The 22,949-nt window shown below is 36.8% G+C and overlaps 1 pseudogene; it reads left to right on the top strand.

Annotated features, from left to right (window-relative positions):
* Positions 1-21,532: 21,532 nt before the first annotated feature.
* On the top strand, positions 21,533-22,685 carry LOC114075552 (annotated as a pseudogene).
* The last annotated feature ends 264 nt before the right edge of the window (positions 22,686-22,949 follow it).

A 22,949-nucleotide genomic window follows, 5' to 3' on the forward strand; every position in this document is an offset into this window, starting at 1 on the left:
ATGGAAATCCGAGCAACACAGCCCAATCCTCATTTTTTGCTCCGCCAGACAGGGCTGAACCTAGAAGAGCCACTTCTAGTACTGGCGAGGGGCAAACAGCTTTATGCAATCACTAGCCGCCAAGATCAAGAGAACTCTCCAGATGTTGTCACTAGTATGATAAAAGTATTTACTTTTGATGTTTATGCTTTGCTAGACCAAGGAGCAAGTTTGTCTTTTGTAACTCCTTATGCTGCAAATCAGATTGAGATTCTTTCAAAGAAACTTTATGAACCTTTCTATGTTTCTACCCTTGTTGGAAAAATATTCTAGTCAAAAGACTCTATCGTGATTGTCCTATCAATCACAAGAACACCATGTCTAACCTAGTGGAGTTAGAAATGGTATATTTTTATGTCATTCTAGGTATGGACTGACTTCTTTTCTGTTTTGTGTCAATAGATTGTAGAACTCGAGTTTTCAAGTTTGAGATTCCCAATGAGCCAGTCATAGAGTGGAGTAGTAGTTCAGTAGTGCCTAAGGGTAACTTCATTTCGTACCTTAAGGCGAGAAAGTTGGTTTCAAAGAAATGTATCTATCACTTAGTTTGAGTTAATGGATCAAGTGCTGAGGCACCTTCCTCTCAGTCAGTTTCTATAGTAAAGGAGTTTTCAGAAGTTTTTCTGATGATCTACCCGGAGTCCTTCCAGAGAGAGAAATAAACTTCGACATACATATCATCCCAGATACTCGTCCTATCTCTATTCCTACATATAGAATGGTACCAGCAGAATTAAAGGAGTTGAATGAACTACTGAAAGATATGTTAGATAAAGTTTCATTCGACCAAGTGTATCACATTGGGGCGCTCTGGTCTTGTTTGTAAGAAAGAAAGATGGTTCCCTTAGAATGTGTATAAACTACCTCAAATTGAATAAGGTTACCATCAAGAATAAGTATCCTCTCCCAAGGATAGATGTTTTTTTAGATGAACTTTAGGGTGCCACCTATTTTTCAAAAAATTATCTTATATATGGATACCATCAGTTGAAAATTAGAGAATATGACAGTCCAAAGACAACTTTTAGAACCAAGTATGGGCATTATGAGTTTTTGGTCATGTCTTTTGCGTTGACAATGCACCAGTAGCGTTCATGGATCTTACGAACAGAGTCTTTAAACCTTATTTAGATATTTTTGCTATCGTATTTATTGATGACATACTAATATATTCAAGGAATAAAGAGGATCATGCTAGTCATCTCAGAATAGTCCTTCAGAGTTCGAAAGATAAGGGGTTGTATGCCAAGTTCACCAAGTGCGAGTTTTGGCTTAAGTCTCTAGCATTCTTGATCCATATCCCCAACCGATATTAGGATTTGATAACCAAAAGATTGAAGTAGTTCAGAGTTAACCTAGAGCCACGTCCCCAACCGATATTAGGAGTTTTTTGGGTTTGGCTGGCTATTATAGAAGGTTTGTTGAGGGGTTTTCGTACATCTTATCTCCCTTGACTAAGTTTAATTAGAAAACATTTAAATTTCAATGGTATAAAGTTTGTGAGAAAAGCTTTTAAGAATTGAAAAAGAGATTGACTACTACCCCGGTTTTGACCTTACCAAAAGGTACTTAAGGTTTTGTGGTGTACTGCGATGCGTAAAGAGTTAGAGTTGGCTGCTGTAGTATTCACCTTGAAGATATGGAGTCACTACTTGTATGGTGTTCATGTTGATATATTAACTGTTCACAAGAGCCTACAATATGTGTTCACCCAGAAAGAGATAAATCTCAGACAGAGGAGGTGGTTAGAATTACTTAAGGATTACGAAATGAGTACTCTTTACCACCCAGGTAAGGCTAATGTGGTTGTTGATATTTTAAGAAGGTTATCCATGGGGAGTACCGCCCATGTTGAGGAAGAACAGAGGGAGTTAGCCAAATATGTGCACAAACTTTCATGCCTGGGAGTCAGACTAATGGATTCCACAGAAGGAGGAATAGTGGTAGCTAATGGGGCTGAATCATCACTAGTGTAAAGAGGTGAAAGAAAAGTAAGGCCAAGACCAATTTTGCTTGTTTTGAAGGCGAATGTTCATTAGCAAAGAGAAGTGGCTTTTGAACAAGGGGGAGATGATGTGCTAAGTATCAAGGAGGATTGTGTGTACCTAGGGTGGATGGAGTCCAAGAAGGGATCATGGAGGAATCTCATAGCTATATCTCATTCATTTGGGTTCCACCAAGATATACCACAATTTTAGAGAGGTATACTGGTGGGAACGTATGAAGAAGGACATTGCTGAGTTTGTTGCCAAGTGCTTGAATTTCCAGCAAGTGAAAATAGAAGACCAAAGGCCTGGAGGGTTGGATCAGAATATAGAACTTCCGGAACGAAAGTGGGAGATGATTAATATGGACTTCATCACTGGCTTGTAAAGGTCTCATAGGCAACATGATTCAATTTGGGTGATTTTTGATAGAATGACAAAGTCCACCAACTTTTTATCGGTAAACACCACTCATTCGGCAGAGATTATGCGAAGTTATACATTCAGGAGGTGGTGAGACTTCATGAAGTCCCAATGTTAATCATTTCAGATAGAGGTGTACAATTTACTGCTCAATTGTGGAAGTCTTTCTATAAAGGTTTGGGTTCAAAGGTGAACTTAAGAATTGCTTTTCATCCTCAGACGGATGGGCAAGTAGAGCGTTCTATCCAGACCTTAGAAGATATGTTGAGGGCTTGTGTGATTGATATCAAGGGGATTTGGTATGATTACCTACCTCTCATTGAGTTCGCTTACAACAATAACTACCATTCGAGCATCCAAATAGCTCCTTATGAATCTCTTTATGAGAGAAGATGCAGATCTCCTATTGGGTGGTTCGAAGTTGGTGAAGCAGGGTTGATAGGACCAGATCTAGTTCACTAAGCCATGGATAAGGTGAATGTGATTCAAGAGATATTGTAGATGACATAGAGTCATCAAAAGTCCTATATAGATGTTAGGAGGAGGTAGTTGGAGTTTGAAGTGGATAATTGGGTATATCTTAAAGTTTCACCATGAAGGGTGATATGAGGTATTGTAAGAAGGGGAAACTTAGTCCCCGGTATATTGGACCTTATAGGATATCTAAGAGAGTTGGCAATGTAGCTTATGAGTTGGAGCTACCGCAAGAATTAACAGCGGTTCATCCGGTATTTCATATCTCCATGTTGAAGAAGTGAATGGGTGATTCCTCATTCATTGTACCAACTAAAAATGTTGGTATTAAGGATATCTTATCATGTGAAGAGATTTCGGTTCAGATTTTAGATCGCCAAGTCCGCAAGTTAAGAACAAAGGAGTTGCGTCAAGGTCCTTTGAATGAACCAATTTGTTGAAGAAGCGACTTGGGAAGCTGATATGAAGAAGAGATATCCACGTCTCTTTGAATCTGTAGAGAATTCATATCAAGGTAGTAATTCTCCTCTTAGTACTTTATAAACTAGGAGTAAGCATGTTGTTACTTGCTTTTGATTGTTGACTGTTAAACTTGATGTTAATATTCTTAGCTTAGTGAAAAAAATCTCATTCGAGGACGAATGTTCCTAAGGGGGAGATATTGTAATATCTCGTAACTCAAAATAACTAGGAATAAGGTAAGAAACTAAAATTAATTACTTTTGGAAAGAAAGGAAAAAATTTGGAATTTTTTTTAAGTTTAAGACGTGAGTTTTGGTCATTTTCAAATGACAATAACTTCTAGATTAGAATTATTTAGAGGTAGTTCTTGATATGATTGGAAAGCCCTTGGAGAGATCTTTCCAACGCCGCCGAGTTTGCATATTTTGATATAGTATGAGTGAGATAAGCCTATCGAAAGTTGGGTTGTTAAAGTGAGGAAAGTCCATTTCCACATTTAAGTAAGGGAAAACTAGTCATTCTACCGAATTATTTCCTATTCGTCTTAAGGGTTTAATTGGGGTAAAAATAAGACTTAAGTCAGATTTGGAAAATCAATTCACGCTTAGGGCTCGAGAAAAAAGAGAAGAAAGAAGAAGAAGAAGGGATGAAGATCAAGGTTTCGTCAAGAACGCCAAGAATTTGGTAGTGGAATTCGTCGGGGGTGATCCCTATTAAGGTATGTGAGATAATTTGTGTTGGATTAGTTCACCCACACACCAATTGTTATAATTTAGCGAATCTATGAGTTGATTTGATGTTAAAAGTTGAAGTTCTTGAAGAGAAGTATCGAATTCTTGTTGATTAAATTGTTAGCTACTTATTGTTGGTTGATTCTTGCTTCTCTGGTTCTTTTAGTTGAATTCAGTGGGTATTGAGGGTACCCATAGTCCCAAGTGTTTGGTGAAAGAACTAGGGAGGTTTGGAGATTGAAAAACGGGTTGAAAAATCTATCATACGCACCAGGGCAGGCCAGACGCGTTGCGCCTACAGTGCGCCAAAAAGTGGCATCAATCACTAAGGACTGGCGCGTTGCGCCACCAATGAGCCAAGACCAAGCCTCAGTCACCCAGATCGGCATTGGTTGCCCAGTTTCATAGTTTAGACTCTTTAAGTCCTTATAAGGTACTTTAACACCTTCCAATGATTCTAGTTACTTCAAATGATCTCTAAATACCTAGAAATCATCAAAGAACACAAATCATAACCCTTGAATCATAATTCAATTCAAAGAAAGCTAAGATCAAAGTCAAAGAAGTTAAGAGTCAAGTCTAAAGTTAAGAAACTATTCTAAAGCAAAGTTTTTGAAGGTTTTCAAAAGTTTTTATTAAATGTTTTAACTTTTTTTTAAGGATCAAGTTTCAAGTTAAACTAAAGAATAAAAAGGTTGAAGTCTTTTCTTCAAAAGTTATAAGGGAACTAAGTATTCCCTAGGAGTTGATCAAGACTCAAGTTTCAAGTTAAGCAAAGAATAGAGAAGTTATAAGGGAACTAATGTTTTCTAAATACTTCATAAATGATTTTACATTTAAGTTAAAAGGAAAATAAGATTTCCAAAAGAGTTTTGAACAAGAAAAGGTTACATTAATTCCAAGAGAGCTTTGTGAAGTTAATGTGTTGAGCAAATTATCTCAACTAAAAAAAAGGAAGTTGTTTTAAAAGCATGAGCTAAAGTATATTTTGGGAGTAGTATTGAGCACCAATGTGGGGGATGAGAGTTCACAATTAACTCAAGTACCCATTAAAATCATGTAGCCATCATGGGAATTAACGGGTCATACATTATACATGATCACGTAAGTTAAGCTAGTGGATCCACTAAGTTAAGTAAGGTCCTATACCTATGGCAAGGCATAGGATGGTCCTTGGAAATGTTATGTTAAACGTTGTACCATCACTTAGGCTTCTAGTGGTGGCTGTCGGTTAGAGAATCTCCCACAGAAAACTATATTACTTTTATATATAAGTAAAGTTAAGTTTATTATAGCATTTCTTTAACGAACAGAGTTGTTTACACTATTTTACAAGTTTATATATATATATATANTCAGTCCCTTCACCCACACACCAAATTTATTCATTTCAGAAAATTAGAGTTTATTTGAATGATAATCTTGAAGTTCTTGGTGAAAAGTTGTGCAGTTCTTGTTGGTTGAATTGTAGTTTGTCTCTAGAAGTTTTTGTAGTAGTATCGCGCACTAATGTGGGGATGAGAGTTAATATCAACTCAAGTCTCCATATAAACCATGAAGCCATCATGGGAATTGATGTGTCATTCTTTTTAGATGATCACATATGGTAATATAGAGGACGCACTAAGCTAAGTAATGTCTTATACCGATGTAAAGGTATAGGACAATTCATGCAGTGTGGGCAAGACGTTATATCACCACTTAGGCTCATAGAGGTGGTTATCGGTTAGAGAAACTGCCAAAGAAATTTGATTATTTTCTTATATAATTAAAGTTGATTTTATTAGTTTTTTTATCTTTAACGAACTAAGTGTTTACACTATTTTACCATTAGTATATATATATATATATATATATATTGCATATGTCTTTATTGCTTTATGTTGAGTGTCACGACCGAAGCCTACACCCTGTATGTGACCGGCACTCAAAGACCATTGCTGGCCCCCAAGCGAACCCTTGGGTTGGCTTACTTATTTGAGCGAATGACTTACTCATCTCATATAAATAATTTAAAAGAATTATCATCAAATAACTTAAATAATTGTCTTGGCCAAATAGGCACTAAGTCTCTGTCTTGAACTTATGAAATATAAGATAAATTAGATTCCAAAACTTAACTACTAACTGTCTAACTATCTATGAAGCCTCTAATAACTGATATGGATGTTGGTACAGACCCTACAACATCCTAATGACTAAGGTAGAAAAGCAAATAAAGGGGTGTCCACCGTAACACAAGGAGGCTCACAAAGTGATTGCGGAGTGCTCAACTGGATCAACGGTGCGCTGCGTGATGATCATGGTTACTTGCATCTGCATCATAAAACATTGCAGGCCAACTGACATAAGTACATTGAATGTACGAGTATGCGAGTTGGAATGCTATACAACGACTTAAGCTTGAAGGGAATAAGATGAACTTACCTTGGCTCTACTTAACTCAAGAATATGCTCAACTCGAAGAATGTATATAGAGAAATTTAAAACACATGCAATATATATAAAGCTTGTAAAACTATAAAATAACATAGTTCGTTACAAAAATGCAATAACAAACTCAGCTCTACTTATATATGAAAGTAATATAACTTTTTGTGGGAGATTCTCTAACCGGCAACCATCACTTTGAGCCTAAGTGATGATACAACATTTTACTTCATGTTGCCAAAGGACCATCCTATACCTTTCCATCGATATAGGACCTTACTTAGCTTAGTGGATCTACTAGATAAACTTACGTGCTCATATAAAAAATATGACCCGTCAATTCCCATGATGGCTTCATGGTTTACATAGGGACTTGAGTTAATATGAACTCTCATACCCACATCGGTTCTCAATACTACTCCCAAATCATAATTTAGCTCATACTTTTAATAAAACTTCCTTTCTTTGGGTTGAGATAATTTACTGAACCCTTTAGCTTTAAAAAGCTCCTTTTGGAATCAATATTCCCCTTTTTGTTCAAAACTCTTTTTGAACTCTTAGTTTCCTTTTAACTTAAATGTGAAACATTTGTAAGCCCTTAGGGAATAATTAGTCCCCTTGTAAATTTTGAGAAATGAAATCAACTCTTACTCTATACTTAACTTGAACTTTAAGTCTTAAATCAAAGTGAACACGTTTGTGAAGGACTTTAACCTTTAAAATCTTCCTTTTATTCGAAACATGAACCTTGAAACGAAATTAAAACTGTTAGACAAAACTCTTTGAAACTTTACTTTAACTCACTTCATAGCTTTAGACTTAAGTCCTTAACTCCCTTAACTTTGATCTTAACTTTCCTTGAATGAATTATGGATTCAAAGTTTTGATTTGTGTTCTTTGGACGATTTCTAGGTATTTAGAAATCATTTGAATTAATTAGAATCACTGAAATATGTTAATGTAACTTGAAAGGACTTAAAAGAGCAAAACTACGAAAACTCGACGAAAAACGCCGGGCTAGGCGTACTGGTGGCGCATCACGCCAGCCTCCGTTGACTGAGGCCTGTTCTTGATGCTCTAGGCCTTGGTTGACAAAGTCCATATTCTCGCACACTGCAGGCGCGCCGCGTGTGCCCTTTCCCAATTACGCCTGACGAATTTTTCAACTCGTTTTCATCTCAAAACTCCCTAAAACTTCCTAGTTCTTTCACTAAACAATTGGGACTATTGGTACTAAAAATAACCACTGAATTCAACTCAAAAAATCTCAAAGAAACAAATCAAATCAACAATTGCATCCAATAATCAAATCAACAATAAACCACATTTCCCTAAGAATTTAACTCTTGGTATGAAATCAATCCATAAATTCACTGAATTGAAACAAATTGGTGTGTGTTTGAATAAACCCAACATGAAATATCCCACATACCTCGATAGATATCTTCCTCGACGAAATCTATGAAACTATTTTGGCGTTCTTGGACAATTCTTGATCTTCCTCTTTTTTTTTCTTTTCTCCCAAGCCCTAAGCGTTCTCAACTTTGCTAAAATTAATTTGGGACTTGGTTTTATCCCTAATAAAACCTTAAAACGAATTAGAAATTACTAAGGTGAAAATACAACTTTGACCTTACTAATATTCAGATTGGACTTTTCTCAGTCCAGAAACCTAACTTTTGAAATATATATCTCCCTCATACAACGTCGTATTTTCGTAAACTCGGTAAGGTTGGAAAGATCTTCCCAAGAGATTTCCAACCATATAAAGAACTCATCCAAACTTCTCCTGAGGTGGAAGTTATGGCCGGTTGAAAATGACCAAAACTCACTTTTAAAAGCTGGAAATTTCCAGATTTCCCTATTTATTTCAAAAAATGATTATTCTTGGTCTCTTAGCTTATTCTTAGTTATTTCAAGTTACTAGATGTTACATTGATTCAGTATTTCATGATTTGAGCAGATCTAAGGTAAATGTTTCTTCTAATTCTTTTCAAGATTAAGTTTTGTTAGCATTCCAACTTGCATACTCGTACATTCAATTTACTGATGCTATTTGGCCTGCATATATCATGATAATATGTAGACGTAGGTACCCAGGATCAACAGCCAGTGCCTCATTGATCCATCCAAGCACTCAGAGTCAGTGGTGAGCCTCTTTTCCATACCGAGCACTCTTTTATTACTTTCTAGTCTTTTCATTTATAGAATGTTGTGGGTTTGTCCCAACAATAATCCTAGTACTATAGAGGCTTCATAAAACAGATAGCCAGTCAGATAATTCAGTTTTAAGTCTCTCTTTATCTTTCATCTAAGATATTTTATTTTGAGACTTAAGTGCCATTTTGGAGAAGACATTTATTTAAAGTTATTTTTATGAAAATTTTTCTCGCTTTATGATTAAGTTATGTCTTTCGCTGAGTTAAGCAAGTCAGGCCAACATTTAGGAATTTCTCACTTCTTTCATATTCCTCTTCATGTGTTAGAGTTTATTTCTAAAACTCTCTCTCTAATTCATGCTTACACTTGTTTGAGATACTCCATGAAGAGTAGCAAGAGGTCATCCATCCAGAAGAAATGTCGAGGAATTAGAGGTACCTAATGCACCGACGGTGCAACCTCAAGCAGAAGTCACCAATGCTGAGTTTAGCGAGGCTATCCGGATGTTAAGCCAAGCGGTGACTAACCTTGTTGGGAAACAGAGAGGGGATCAATAAGAAGAGGCTGACACCTCAAGGATTCGTGAGTTCCTGAGAATGAATCCTCCCAGTTTCACTAGTTCAAAAACTGCTGAGGATTTGGAAAACTTTGTGAAAGATTGAAGAAGGTTATTGATGTGATGCATGTGGTTGGCACTGAAAGGGTTGAGCTAGCTACATATCAACTGAAGAATGTAGCTAGGAAATGGTTTGATCAGTGGAAAGAGGGCATAGATAAGGATGCACCATGTTCGAAATGAACTTACTTTGAACAAGCTTTCTTGGGGAATTTTTTCCCCCAAGAACTGAAAGAAGCTAAGGTACGGGAGTTCCTTGCGCTGAACAGGACTCTTTGAGTGTACATGAATATAGTTTGAAGTTCATCCAGTTTCCTTGTTTTTCTTCTGAGATGGTTAAGGATATGAGGAGCAGAATGAGATTGCTTGTTGCTGGCTTGGGTCACGCTTCAAGCAAGGAACGCAGAGCTGCAATGTTCATAGGCGACATGGACATATCTAGGTTTATGTTTTATGTGCAAAAAATTGAAGTAGAGAAGTTGAGGGAAAAAATAAAAATATAGGAACAAGAAGGCAAAGATTGGGAATGAGTCTAGGTAGCATAAAGATGGATCGAATTTGCCACAATTCTAGAAACAAAAGGGGTGTGCACCGTCATCTTCTAGTGATCCTGCACGCAGAAACAAAGGTGAGCATCATGGTCAGAATTCGCAGAACTTCAAAGCTAGACAAGTTCAATCTCAAGGAACTGTGGCATAGGGAGGTAGTTGGGCTCCTGCATGTGCTAGGTGTGGTAGGCACCATAAAGGTAAATGTCATGATGGCCAGACATGTTACTTTAAGTGTGGTAAATAGAGTTACTTCATGAAGGAGTGCCCTAAGAACATGCAAGGTAGTGGAAATCCGGGCAACAGAGCCCAATCCCCATCAGTTGCTGCACTAGACATGTCTGTACCTAGAGGATACACTTCTATTAATAGCGGAGAAACATATGCCTCTATGCAATCACTAGCCTCCAAGATAAAGAGAACTCTCCAGATGTTGTCACTGGTATGATCAAAGTCTTTACTTTTGATGTTTATGCTTTGCTAGACCCAGGAGCAAGTTTGTCTTTTGTAACTCCTTATGTTACAAATTAGCTTGAGATTCTTTTCGAGAAACTTTATGAACCTTTCTGTGTTTCTACCCCTGTTGGAGGGTCTATTCTAGCAGAAGGACTCTATCGTGATTGTCCTATTTCTATCAATCAGAAGAACACCATGGATGACCTAGTGGAGTTAGACATGGTAGATTGTGATGTCATTTTATGTATGGACTGATTTCATGCCTGTTATGCGTCAATAGATTGTAGAACTCGAGTTGTCATATTTTAGATTCCCAATGAGCCAATCATAGAGTGGAGTAGTAGTTCAGTAGTGCCTAAGGGTTGTTTCATTTCGTATCTTAAGGCGAGAAAGTTAGTTTCAAAGAAATGTATCTATCACTTAGTCCGAGTTAATGGCTTAAGTGCTGAGGTACCTTCCCCTCAGTCTGTTTCTATAGTAAAGAAGTTTCCAGAAGTTTTTCCTGATGATCTACCCGGAGTCCCCCCCTGAGAGAGAAATAGACTTCGGCATAGATATCATCCCAAATACTCGTCCTATCTCTATTCCGCATATAGAATGGCACCAACAGAGTTAAAGGAGTTGAAAGAACAACTGAAAGATTTGTTAGATAAAGGTTTCATTTGACCAAGTGTCTCACCCTGGGGCGCTCCGGTCTTGTTTGTAAGAAAGAAAGATGGTTCCCTTAGAATGTGTATAGACTACCGCCAATTGAATAAGGTTACCATCAATAAAAAGTATCCTCAGTATTTTATGAGTTGAGCAGAGCTAAGTAAACGTTTCTTCTCATTCTTTTTAAGCTTAAATTTTGGTAGTATTCCAACTTGTATGCTTGTACATTCAATATACTGATGCTAGATGGTCTGTATCGTGTCATGATGCAGACGCGGGTACGCAGGATCAGCATCCAGCACCTCATTGATCCAACCAAGAACTCAGCGTCAGTGGTGAGCCTTCTTGCATTCCAAAGGACTCTTTTATTGCTTTCTAGTCTTTTCATTTATAGAATGTTGTGGGGTTTGTCCCAACATTCATCCTAGTATTATAGAGGCTTCATAGAATAGATATTCAGTCAGATAATTCAGTTTTGAGTCTCTTTTTAACTTGCATTTCAGATATTTTATTTTGAGACTTAAGTGTCATTTTGGTTAAGACATTTATTTAAAGTTTATTTTATAAGAATGTTTTTCGCTTTATGATTAAATTAAGTCTTCCACCGAGTTAAATAAGCCAGACCAAGGGTTTGCTCAAGGCGAGCAATGGTCATTGGGCGCCGGCCACATCCAGGGTGTAGGCTCGGGGTGTGACACTGGGAGGTCCCATGGAGTGTGAGAATGAAGGTCAAATCCATAAGATCACTAATGTGTTATATATCACTAAGAGTAATACCTTCCTCTAGGAAAGGTAATACTCTCACTGATTTTTTTACCAACCTAGAGTTTGATTCTGTTGGTGAGTTTCAATTTAATTACCTTTTTGAAATTTCAACAACAGGAAGTAGGATACGAAATTTAGATAAAACAAGTAAACCACACATCAGAAGATCCAATCAAGACTCATGATATCAGAATTCAAGGAAGATACAACAATAATTTTGTAATAGGATATGCAAAACAGTAAAGGTAAGGTAACTTACAATAGATGTTGGAAGTTCCTGCTAAGGGCATCTACATCCAGTAGTTGGTGATCTCAGTGGTTCTGTTAGTAATTCCTGCAACAATATTGAAATGGATATAAAACACTCTCCTTTTGAAAAACTCACTCTATTGACATAAAAATTGATAAAAGAAGAATATAGAGTGAAAACATTGGAAATACCGAAAAACGTTGTAGATGGTTTGAGTTGAGACGTAGAACACCGACCATGTTTACAAAGTTCGCTTTACAGACACAACATTGAAAACATGATGCAAGGAAGTTAATTTGTGCATTGGGTTCCGTTGTAACATTAGTGTAAGGAGTTACAATAAAGGAAAATATGATACCAATTGTTCGGAATGATTCCATTGGATGGAAACACCTACACATGGTGAGACCTTGGGTTGTTAATGGTACGAGTATCCAAACAATAGATCCACCAATTTTGATATGCAGCCCTAACTTTTAAGACTTGGAAACCTGTTGGCGTCATAAGGTCAGTTTGTATTGTTTCTAAATCGATCCTTTTGATCTGATGGTGGTATTAGCTTCTTAGAAGTTCATTCCATCAATTCAAAGAAAAGAGGAAGTACAATTAAACACTTAGATTAGATATGGAGGTTTGAGCTGATAATTGAGGATAAGTACAAAGCGAAAGAGGATTTTGCAGAACCACGTTAATAGTAGAGAAAATCTTTTGAGGAAGATGATTGGGTGGAGATTTTTACCTACTTTCTTGATTGGCCTAATACATAAATATGTCCTTTAACTTTACCTCATTTTATATTTATGTCCTATAACTTTGAGTGTGAACAAGTCGGACACTTAATCTTGTATAAAATTGAACAAATAGACACACACGTCCTATGTGGCATCCTATATGCCAATTTGTGTCCTACTTGGTGTCCTATGTGTATTGTGCTACATAGGACTAATGCGTCTACTTGTTTAATTTTATAGTACTTTAAGTACCTATAAATGCACAATCAAAATTGAAGGGTAAAAATGTGAAATGAAAACCAGTTAAAGAGCATATATATGTATCATGACTTCTTAAATATGCATGTGATATGTCCCTTTGCGTATAATTTTGTTTTGCTTAATTTTTTAGGGCCAGGTCACTTTTGGGCCTGGTCCATTGTACCTAATTGATAAATTAGACAAAATACATAGTATAAGAAAGAAATCACTTTTTATCCCTACTCTTTCAATAATTAACAAAAGTTCCTTTTTTAAAAATTATTTCAAATACACAATATTGCAGGCCGATACTTTAATTAAAACCGGCGGATACTTAAATTATTAAATTGTTGTTATCAGTTTACTGCGTAAAAAAGGGATTAAAAAAGGAAATTATAATTAACCCCATGAATCACGCGTACGTTTATCAATTCTACCAATCAGTCGATTCTAAACCTCTAATTGAATTATAATTTTGAATTTCAAATTGTGAAACCTTCTCCTTGTTTTTCGAGAAAAATAGTAAAAGTTTGATTGAAACAATTTTGGAACACAAATTTGTGAAGATTCGAAATGAATGTTTTTATTTTGTTAAGGCATTCTGGATCATAGGAAAATGATGTTAGATACGAGCAATACAAAAGTGATAGGATAGTGGTTGGGGAAAAATTTGGTCCCTGAATTTTATTTCAGCATTTGCAGTTGAGTTGGGTATTGATGAATTGAAAAAAAATATTGAGATAAGATACGTTGTTGAAGGTAATTCGTCTCCATTGTGTATTCAAAATGATATGGTGGTGAAATTGTACATAGAAATTAAGAAACATGATGTGGGGTTCAGTATGTATCCTCTATGCATTGATACATCAAATAAATGTGTTGAAGAGATACAAAATTATGATGCCATAACATGTGCAATCGTGTGTATTGAGGGTGGAAAAAGCAACACAAGGCTCTTAGCATGTTGAACAAAAAATTTGTGATTCATATTATATACCAAAAAAGGAGGTGGAAAATTATAAATCATATACCAATATTTCTGTTGTGGAAGTGAAGCAAATGTACAAGGATAAGGCAACTCTAAAGGCTGTAATGGAAAAATACAAAATAAAGAATAACTTCAATTTTAAAGTTAAAAGTTCTGATAACAAAAGGTATGGGATACAATTATCTGATAATATTCTTCGTTTTTTATAATGTATTTGTTAATATGTTTACCAAATACACTAATAATATATGTTATATGCAATTGTATGTAAAAGGCATCTTGTTCATATTGATTTTCTTCTGTTTATTAATGTATATATTAATAATGGCCGAATAAAAATGTTTAATATGAAAATTGTGATAAGTGTATACAATAAAGTATCGTATTAAGATATCGTTATGACCCTATTTCGAAAACTAAAGGTTTCGGAGCCGTTTTCGCAACTCTGGCAATTTTGTTAAGTTTGTTTTTTAGAAAAATAATAATTTTCGGAGTTGCCCCTTATTTTTTTAGGAAAAAAAAAAAAGAAAAACATTTAAAAGAAATTTTTTGAAAGAAAACATTTAAATAAACCAGAGTCGGGTAAGAATTCAACTAATTCTCTAAGGAAGGGTTTAGACATCTTAGAGAATCCGCTAACATGCGGTTGACAAATGGATTTAGAAGTTGGCTAATTTTTAAAAAATAAAAAGAATTACTTACAAAAAATCTTGTTTGAAAGTCGGATAAAAAAAATCTTTTGATACTTATAAAAATCTCAAACATAATCCTAGCTTGAAACTTTTATCCGTAGTCAAGTTTTTCACCATACAATTAATTCAAATTCACCAACATGGATCACGGGACCTTGTTTAACAACTATGGAAGGATATAGAAAATCTTTAAGTCATTCATACAAAGTTTTAAGTTATTTCAAAGTAGAGCTAATTTAGTTTAAGAAAACTTAACAATTTTATCCTATTCAATATTTGAACTAAATAATTAGTTGTATCTCATAAACATGGATTCAGATCTTTTCAATAACTATGAAGAAACATAAAAGGTCCTCAAGTCATTCTATAAGCTTGAATCAGTAAACTTAATGTAACACTTCTAAGACGAATTAGGTGAAGATAGATCCTAACATGTGTTTCATGAGGTTATGAAGTCCTAAAATGGTTTATAATAGTGTTTTGAGTCCTTATCTAGAGTTTGGAAGTGTTTGGAGGTCAAACGTCCAAGACGTTCGAAAGATTTACCTTGAGACTGCTTGTGTGTTTTAATGTGCCTTTGCATGTTTTACGTGTTTGTTTGGGTTGAAATTGATGTGAGAGGTTCTACCTTGTATGCGAGTGTATTTGAGTTGGAAACGTACGGGCACGACTCTCCAAGGACCAACCTAAAGATCCTGCAGGAGGCTCCAACTTGTGGGTCAAGTTTGACAAAACAGTCTCCACCTACAGAGGCAATCGATGCCCCCTAGGTCAATCGACGCCCCATCGATTGGGGAGTGAGTGTATGCTTAGTGTGGGGAGCTCAATTACCATTTTGTGAGCCTCTGACACAAACCATGGACCAGAAGGATGGTTCGTCGATTGACCTTTGCAGATTTTCTGCAGGTGTGTCGACCAAAGGAGGGGCTTTTTAGGTAATTCACCTAGTGTTCTAAATTTTTTTTGGGCGGTTATTTAATGTTATTTTGGGTATTTTAAGTGGGTTTATGAGTCTTGAAACTTAAGTCTAGTTCATTATACAAAATCAAAACCCAAACCCCAAAGAAGAATTCTGTAGAACTCCATTGAAGCTTGAAGGGAAATTGCAGCTTGAAGCTTGATTTCTCCATCAATTCTCTTTAAATTTCGTGGCTAATCATCAATCAATGTATGATTTTTAATCCTTGAATCTCTTTATTCAAGGAGCCAAACTTCAAAGTGATTTTCAAGACTTCTCAAAAGATGAAATTTCTATTTTGATATCTAGCAATAGGTTCTTGCATACAACGTTTTGATCAATTATTTATGATTGAATTGATGTTAAATTGATGATTTTAGATCAAAAATCCATGAACCCATGAAAATCATGAATTTTCTTATTTTGTCTATTTTATGGGTGATTTGATCATGCCTCTATTGTATTGAATTGTACATGTGATAAGATGAAGTATGTGCGTCTCGTTGTGGTATACCTATGTCCCTCTACTTGATATATGAAATGAAAATATGACTCTTGGCCTAGTAGGCTAAAGCACCTTTGTCATGAATGTGTATGTATGATTAAAATGTGACCTTGAACATAGTTAAGAGGGTCATTTATGTGGAACCTTCATCCTAGATAAAAGGTTATGATATCCTTGAAATTGGAAGTCGTAATGATATCCTTCTTGTGTGAATGATGGACTTAGGGGTTGGTTGGCTGGAATGACATGAAATCGTCCTTAGGAAAATTATGAATCTATCCTATTTGATCATTCTGTGGCATCCCTAGTGGACCCCCTTTGGTAAGGTGTATTATGATTTGGTTATGAATTCTATATGGTACCTTTTCATATGATCCTTGATTGAATTAATCTATGAGAACAAAGTCTAGCACAAAGAGAGTATGCTTGGGAGTGACTCTACTTAAGATGAGAATAGAGTACAAAGAAACACTTGATATTCCTTAACCATGTGCCTACATGGGATGTGTCCTAGTTCTAACCTTTGAAAGTAGAACACCCTCCATAGTAGTAGGGTTGACTCCGGATTCCATGCCTATCTAGTATGGTATATGTCGGTTATTGCCGATTCTCATCATGTGGGATACATGCTAGTGTTGGAGAACTACTACAAAGTGTAGGCAGTGGAATAGGAGCTATCTAGATAATGCACGAGTAGGCTTTGAAGATGTTAGTATGTAGGCTCCCTAGGTCATCTCCAAGACCATTATGTGAAGTCCATAATTATTGAATTTCTGTTAAGTGTCTTAATGAACATAGTGTCTTAATTTAATGGTTTGTTAATTGAAAGGTACTTTCTAGAGTAGCTTTAAGGATTGCTTAGGTAGACTTGGAGAGGGTGTATGACGGTCTCTTCATGTATTACTTCGGTGAGTCTTAGAGTAATTCTAGGTAGGGAGTTTGATAGATGAAATGGGAATAATCTTATCTTTGTTAGTCTTTAGGATCACTTTGGTGTGTGTGAAGGGGTTGTATGGACGATTGCTTCATAACTCACTCAAGTATGCCTTAGTATGACCTTTGATAGGAGGGTCTCATGTTTATGTGTTTGAAGTGATATTGATGCTATATTGTGGAATCTGACTTATATATGTTTATGATGACTTGTAAGTGACTTTTATATTTAACTTATGAAGTTCTCAAAAAGAGCATGTTTTATACAAATATCCTTAATTACATGTAACCATACTTGGGGCATTATAATGTACTAATTCCATATATTTTGTCTTATCTCCAAAGGTGTAGGTGGCATTTGAGAGGAGTCATTGAAGTGAATCTTGGATATTAGAATTCATTCAAGCAAAGTTCGGGTATGTCCTCAATAGATTCGAGGACATCACTATGTTTAGTTTTCTTTGTTAAAAGTATTGTAATAGACTTAGATATTTCTATTTTGTTGATGTATGGGCCGTGTCCAAGATTTCGTGTGTCTAAGATGGCGACTTTGAGACTTAGTCTTTCCTTATGATATTCTATAAAAGATAATTTGAAGTATTATTCGATTGTGTGAAAAGTTTTGATTCACACTACTTTTCATACATGTATGCAATGAATGATGTCAAAAGGCTTGTACAAGACCTCCGAGAGGTCAAGTACGCCGTGCCACGAGTCGAGAGTATACTCTCGGGTCATGAAACTTAAAATGAGTTTCAAAATTTGGAAATTGAATAAAATATCTCCCCGATGATTCATCTAAATTAATAAAGGGAAGTAAGAAAATAATATAATGGATAATAACACATCCAACATGGTAAAAATGACAAAATTTAAAAGAATTTGGACTTTTGGTCCAAAAGTAATTAGTCGTTGGTGCTGCAAAATTCAAATTGAACTTTTTAAGTCCAATTTTCATTTTTTATTTTAACTATTTAGGCTACTGTTGCTGCTGTTGCTGAGCTACTGCCACTGATTTTGGGTTCAAACTAAAAAATGTTTCATTTCAGCTTCTTAAGCTGCTGCCTGCCGATGTTCGAATTTCTGTCAATTTGAACACAAACACTTCCATTTCAGCCTCTTTTGAGCTATTGTTGTTGCTGGTTTACTCTGGTTTTAATCCAATAGTACTAGCTTTCATGATCAGATGAGGTTGACTCAAGGATAATCGAATGCAAAGGAATGGGAGTCCAAATAGACCCAAACAAAAAAGTGTTCATGCATTTACCATGGAAAAGAATAAAGAATAATAACTAATCAAGAAGGGGATTGATACTAATTTAACATGTAAGCAACAAAAACTAAGAGTATAACTTCCAATCTTACTACATTTACCTCATACGCAAAACAGAAGTCGACATAATCAGAATCTCATGTAAGCAAGCAGCACGTGAGCAACTAAGCGAAAAAATACACAATCATGAGTTTACTGGAAAAAATTTCAGAGATAACAACATCAAGAAATAGATAAAAAGAACAACTAATTCTCATAGCAACTAATAAACTGTTGCAAAATATGCAGGAGTATTTCGCTTTTTTAAAACTAGCAACTTAAACAAACTCAAAATCACTAGCAATATACAATAAAGGTGTTAGAATAGAAATAAGTATTTCCTACTTAAAATAAGAATAGGAATATGAATAGGAATAAGAATATGATTCCTAGTTGGAAAAGAATTCTAATGTAGTGTCTATAAGTAGGGCCTCGATGTAACAATTTCGATACACAATTCAATAATATTTTATCCAATATTTCTCACATGGTATCAGAGAAATTGTGAGAAAATAAATAAATAATAATAAAAAAATGCAATGTGCAGTTTTTTTTATAACCTAGTTGCTGTCCGGATATTAATATTTTACGTCATTGTTTTCAAAAAAATCGACATCACCACTAGCTGTAGAACTTCCCAGCGAGCATACCCATTCATCCCACCAAAAATCAGTGCTACACGCACCATCATGCGCCACCGAAAGGATTTCGCCAGTGAACAGTCAGATCCATGGTTGGCGCATGAGCTCCTTCCAAATCGTGCAAGTAAACAACATTTTGGAAAACCTCGTGTCACATCCCGAAACCATACCCTAGAATTTAGGGTACAATCTTTGATTGTAACCGGCATCGTCGACCTCTTGGAGGTCTAAGACAAGCCCTTTCATATCATTCATTGCATATACATAGTGAAAAGTAGTGCGAAATTAAAACTTTTCAAAAAGCATAATAGTCTTCAAAATCTCTTTCATATAAAAGTAATAGGAAATACTAAGTCTCAATTTCATCATCTTAAGACACAAGAATACTTGGGACACGACCCATACTTCAAAATACGAATATAGATATACTTAGTCTATTACAATACTTTGAATGAAAACATAAAAGACATATATGCCCTCGAGTCAAGTGAGGACATACTTCAACTTCTCTTGAACGATATTCTAAGTCCAAGTCTTCACTTCTCAAAGCTCCTCACCCACCAAGAACTATATAGATAGATAAAAGCATGCAGTTAGTACAACCACATGTACTAAGTATGGCATTATGCATAAAAATCATGAAAATGGACTTTATTGGAAATATGCATGTTTTAATTTTCAAAACATATTTAATCATAATAACATAATAAATCAATTTGGAAACACATATGATACTTCTAGCATGTAATTTCCTCACTTAAATTCATCCTAAGATTCACTTAAGTCACACAAAGAGAGACCGCCCATACACCCTCTCTAGATGTGCCAAAACGATCATTAGGTTACTTGTATGAGTCACATACACACTTCAAGACATTAAACATATCAACATATAGACACTATGACATTTCCTTATCAAAGTCTATCAAAAGACTTACTTAAGTAGGTCAAGGAGATAACGTCCATGATTGACCTCTTCAAGACTACCTAAATAATCCTTATGACTTCCCAAGTTTGGATCATGTCCACATAGTCAACATCTTCCCTAATTAGAATCATTCTTAAGACTCATCTAGGTAAGATACGAAGTGACCATTCATATGCCCCCTTCACACCTTAACTAGACAATCCTTAACTACTCTAGATAGGTACTTATTCCTTTTACATACTCCATCACATAAGTTATTAGTTCATTAGTTCATTAAAACTCATACATCACATAAGGACATTCAAGTAATGGTCTTGGACAAGACCTAGGAACACCACATAACACCTTCAAAGTCACTTGTGTAATGTCTAGATAGCGTCCCATACCACCACCTAAACTCCACAAACTCCTGTAATGCTAATAGGTATTTCATATGATGAGAATAGACAATTGGTGTTCCCAATGCTTCTCCATGCTCAACGAGATGCGCCAACCTCGGGATGCTTTACTCCTGACCCCACAAGGTTCCGAGACGGAGCTTAACCTAAGTCTCGGTTAAGAACGGCGATGATATATGTTTCAGACGGCGCACGATTCCATGGATAGTTTCATTCGAGATTGTGATGGAGTACATAACTTACGTTCATCGGCTTTGATCATGCCATTAGGCATTTGATTAGGACATTGCACAATGATCTGAACACTTCGTCGCATCTCTTCGATACGAATACATTAACGATCATAGCGATCTCCTCTGGTACCTACTGGTATGTCAGGATCCAATTGGTCATGAACATCGTAAGGTGCTGCTTTTCGCAAATCCCAGCATACCCCAGAACCTCTTAAAATTACATCACTGAATCCCCAATCCTTTGCTTGTTGTGCAGTGACAGTACCAATATCCACTAATCGTTGTTTCCAGATACGGTTGCCGGTTGACATCTCTTCTAATTCGTCGATACGAGAAGCAAATTGTTGTGTGAATGAATCAATATATATACATAAGCCAAGAGGCAGATCTTGTGACACTCCACCTGGTCGTAGCTCCTGAGTCCCTTTCATAGAATTCCAACAATTTCTCCCGCTCCTCAAAAGCCCACAGGAACGATGTTGATGCTCCTACATCCATAGCATGAGTAGTTAAAGCAAGTGAATGATTTGAAATTCGAGTTATTTCACGGAATAACACTCGTATATATTGAGCTCGTAACGGTACCTCACAATTCAAAAGTCTCTCTACGGCTGAAGAAGGGCGTGTTCTTGGGCCATCATAGAAACATAGATAGGGTCAACGACGGAACGAAGAACGAAACTTTATGACAGCTTTTTCGTAGACGTTCACTTGCATCACATACACAAGTGCTCTCTGAACCGTGCAATAAGGTCACCCATAACACGGCTCTCCCACTTGAGTTATCTTAGCCCCGGGCCATGCTATTCAATAATATTGGGAAAATGGCAGCGTAAGGTAACAACTAGTATGGAAAGTTGGTCGCCTTTGGAAGCCTTCGCCGGTAACCAAAGCGTATCGTTCCCGCAACCACTTTATAGCTTTTTTAAGTTATGCAATAGAAGGAGGGGCTTGCGCTTGAATTGAAGTAGCGCCTTTGGAATATGAGTAGGGATCCTAAGTGGCGCATTCGTGGAGGCAAACTGAAGGAAGAGCAAAAGGAAGGTTGGGTGCTTGTGGGGACGCCATCCGGCCTTGAATAGGAGGGGGCAACGCTCTGGATCCTCCCTGCTTGCAGAAATGAATGGATCAGAAAGGGGCTTGGTTCTCTATTTTCGGGCGGGGGGTGAAGACCATAAGAGAAGATTGCCCTACCGGTAAGGAAGATGGGGAAAAGGTGCTGTCATCTATCTCGACCAGTTTCCCGAGGCATTGGAAATCCAAACTGGCTCAGAGAATAACTCTCGCTATTTAGCCCTTCGTTCCGCCAATTAAAGAATTCATCCTTGACGATTTCCCATTCCTTCCCTGCCGAGCCGCCTCTCTTCGCCATTCGATGCTTCCGCCTCCCCTTTCTATAACATACTCAGGCGCCCTCCTTTCCAATCACTAAGAAAAAAAAGACCAATAAAATCCCTATCTAAGTAAGCTTCGTCTGTTATTTTTTCGGCCCCAGGGAAGTTTATTCGACCCATTCCCTAGTCTCCCGCACTGCTCAAGTAAGTGTGCGACTCTGTATGAGGACCTCCTTCTCTTCTGCCCACTCTCCATTCACACGGTTCTCAAAGCAGAGGAGGAAGGGTGGGCAGCAGGTACCACAAGCCCTCGTCCCACACATCTATACAGAAGCAAGTGTAGTTCAACGGTTCCACCGGATGCTCCTATCTCTCGGCAAAGATCGTGTGAGTGTGCAGTTATGCTTCGGATGCTTCACCATAGAATAGATTGATCTAGTTCCCGTTCTTTTCCAGTGCACTTGCTTTACATCTCCGACACACAAGGAAGGACTCGGTGGGAAGGAAGCAGCCCTAGCCTCTGTCCGGCCGATCATTCCGCTGGCATCTCGCATTCACGCCCGTGTTTGACTGCCGCTCGGGGATGTAGTTGTAGATAGGTTAGTCTTAGTGGGTCGTTGGCTCAACCTTTTATCTCCTTCTACGATATGTTATTGTCGTCTCCATATTCCATATGTCACTTAGTCATCTCTGCCTCGCTGCGGGTCAGCACCTCCGAAAGAAATGGAGTACTTCATTCAGTGACCTCGCGATCGCCCTCTGAACGATCAAAATAAGGTAAAGCTTGAAGATAATTTTTGTACTTAATTAATTTATCAGTCCTCTAGTCGGGTAGGCGCCAGCCAGTTTTTCGACCAGATCCCCCTAAAAACCGTACGTGCGGGTCTCCCCGCATGCGGCTCACGCCATTCGAAATGGCCCAGCCCAACATTCATTCTCAAATCCTGTAGTGAAATTGAGACTACTCAACCTTGGAAGCTAATTCGCGTGTAGGCAGCGCTGTCTGTCGTACCGTTTAGTCTATCTATTCATGGAATTTTATTTATTTCATTTTCTATTTTATATA

This window comes from Solanum pennellii, chromosome 1 (genome assembly GCF_001406875.1).
Source record: "Solanum pennellii chromosome 1, SPENNV200".
Classification (NCBI taxonomy): Eukaryota; Viridiplantae; Streptophyta; class Magnoliopsida; order Solanales; family Solanaceae; genus Solanum; species Solanum pennellii.